This window comes from Cyprinodon variegatus, unplaced genomic scaffold (assembly GCF_000732505.1).
Source record: "Cyprinodon variegatus isolate N-32 unplaced genomic scaffold, C_variegatus-1.0 Scaffold148, whole genome shotgun sequence".
Taxonomy (NCBI): Eukaryota; Metazoa; Chordata; class Actinopteri; order Cyprinodontiformes; family Cyprinodontidae; genus Cyprinodon; species Cyprinodon variegatus.
In genome coordinates, this window is record NW_015150601.1 from 393341 (window position 1) to 395991 (window position 2651).

Genomic DNA, 2651 nt, shown 5'->3' on the forward strand with positions numbered 1-2651 from the left:
GAATGCAAACAAAGTAGTGATATGACCGTATAGGCTTTTTATTTTTCTGTTATTATATTGTAATGACCATACATGGTTGTCACAAAATTCCACGGCACACCAGTGTGCCGCAGCACACCATTAGGGAACCACTGGTCTAGAGAGCCGTACTTAACGAAATTCTTTTTGTCTACACTTGTTTGTACAAAATGACAAAATAAAATCTAAGTCTACGTCTACTAAGGAAATGTATGTAAACTAGTTTACATTTTTTGATTTGATTGATTTTCTAAGATACGTAAGATATGTAGCTAAAAGCAGGATAAAATTTAAAATTCTCCTTATATATACAGTAATGCTTTCTTTATTATTCACACTATGGTTTTCTCTTTCTTCACCCATTTTCTCTCAGATATAACCTGGGGAGTGCAGATGGGGACTGTAAACCGCATTAATTCAGGTGGTTCTCTGTCCATTTGTTTATTTCTCTCTTATGACGTCACATTGACAATTCAATTGAATTCATTGGATAACATCAGTTTTTATACCAAAAAGCCTGACAGACCAACATGCCTGCTGCTAGTACTAGTCTGCACCGTTCATCTGAGCTATCCTGGGAAATATCAACAGAACCTGAATGTTTCTGAAGTTCTGTGTAATTTTGAAAAATAAAGGCTTCACTGCACATCCAGTACACCTTAACTGCACCTTAACTTTTCTATATATTTTCATCACTTATTTAAGGGGGAAATACAGTAGTAGCCGTTTAAAATTTCGCCACGTTCTTCACTGCAAAAATTATCTAGAAATAAGTAAAAATTTCCTTAATTAAGTGTATTCACCCTTAATTTGAGTACTGTAGGTAAATGAGATAGTTTGCCAATGGAATGAGTAATTTTACTCTTAAAATAAGATAATTAGATAATATGCACTTGAAATAAGACAATATAATTGTGTTTTCTTATTTTAAGTGTAAATTGTCTTCTTCCATTGGCAAAATGTCTCTTTTACCTCCTTAATTCAAGAACAAGTGCACTTATTTTAAGAAAAAATGACTTATCTAGATTTAGATTTTTTGCAGTGTTTGCACTGCAAAAAATTAGGTCTAAGTAAGTATTTTCTCCTTAAAATAAGTGCATTTTTTCTTGAACTGAGGACTTAAGTGGAACACGTTGCAAATGGAAGAAGACACTTTACATTTAAAATAAGAGAAAACAATTATATTGCCTTATTTCAAGTGCATATTATCTAATTATCTTATTTTAAGAGTAAAATATCTCATTCCATTGGCAAATAATCGTATTTACCTATTCAAATTAGGGGTAAATACACTTAATTTAATTTTTTTAAACTTATTTCTAGATCGTTTGTGTAGTGTAGCCATTTAAAATTTCGCCACTTTCCTTGCACTGCAAAAAGTTTATATCTAACAAAGTCATATTTTCTTCAAATAAATGAATGCATTTTTTCTTGAATTGAGACACTTGGACAATGGAACAAGACATTTTATATTTAAAATAAGAAAAAGCAACTGTATTGTCTTCTTACAAGCACATATTATCTAATTATCTTATTTTAAGAGTAAAAATACAAATTCCATTAACAACTCATCTTATTTACGTACTAAAATTAAGGGTAAATACACTGGATTTAGGAAATTTTTGCTTATTTCTAGATCATTTTTTGCAGTGTGACTAGTCCCCTACAATTCATTTTTAAACAACAATCCTTGTACTAAAAAAGAGAAGCAATATCTCTCTGTAATTCAGTGAAAGAGTGGAGTCAGAGGGAATCACTCCAGTGGCTGGAAGTTGGAGGGAACTGCTTTGCCATTTGCACTGGAAAAACAACCTAGAAAAAAGTAAAAATGTCTTAAATTAAGTGTATTTTCCCTTAATTTAAGAAGGTAAATGAAATAGAATGCCAATGGAATGAGTTAAGAAAAGACAATATGCTGTTGAACACTGGAAAAAAATAGAAATCTAGATAAGTCATTTATTCTTAAAATAAGTGCATTTGTTCTTGGATTGAGGAGGTAAAAGAGACATTTTGCCAATGGAACAAGACAATTTACACCTAAAATAAGGAAACACAATTGCATTGTCTTATTTCAAGCGCATATTATCTAATTATCTTATTTTAAGAGGAAAAATACTCATCCCATTGGCAAACTATCTCACTTACCTCCTCAAATTAAGGGTAAATACACTGAATTTAAGACAATTTTACTTATTTCTAGATCGTTTTTCCAGTGAAATGAGACAATGAAATTGTGCTTTCTTATTTTAAGCGTAAATTGTCTTGTTCTATTGGCAAAATGTCTCTTTTTCCTCCTCAATCCAAGAACAAATGCACTTATCTAAAGAAAAAATGACATCTAGATTTAGATTTTTTCGTAGTGTGTCTGGCTTTTTTCTGGGAATGGGCCATTTTGAATGGCTGCTACTGTTAGAGGTTCTCCTGTGGAGGATTGTGGCTTCATTTACTAAATGAACTTAAACTAGTTCATTTATATTTTTGTGACTTTATTCATTTTTTGAAAAAGTGGACAATGAACGTAGGCTTGTTCATTTTCATCTGTGTGAACTTAACTTTGAGCTCATTTTTTTTTTTTAACTACGAACTGACAAAACACTGAAAACCAGAGACCAGATTTACATTTGCTGCTTGTT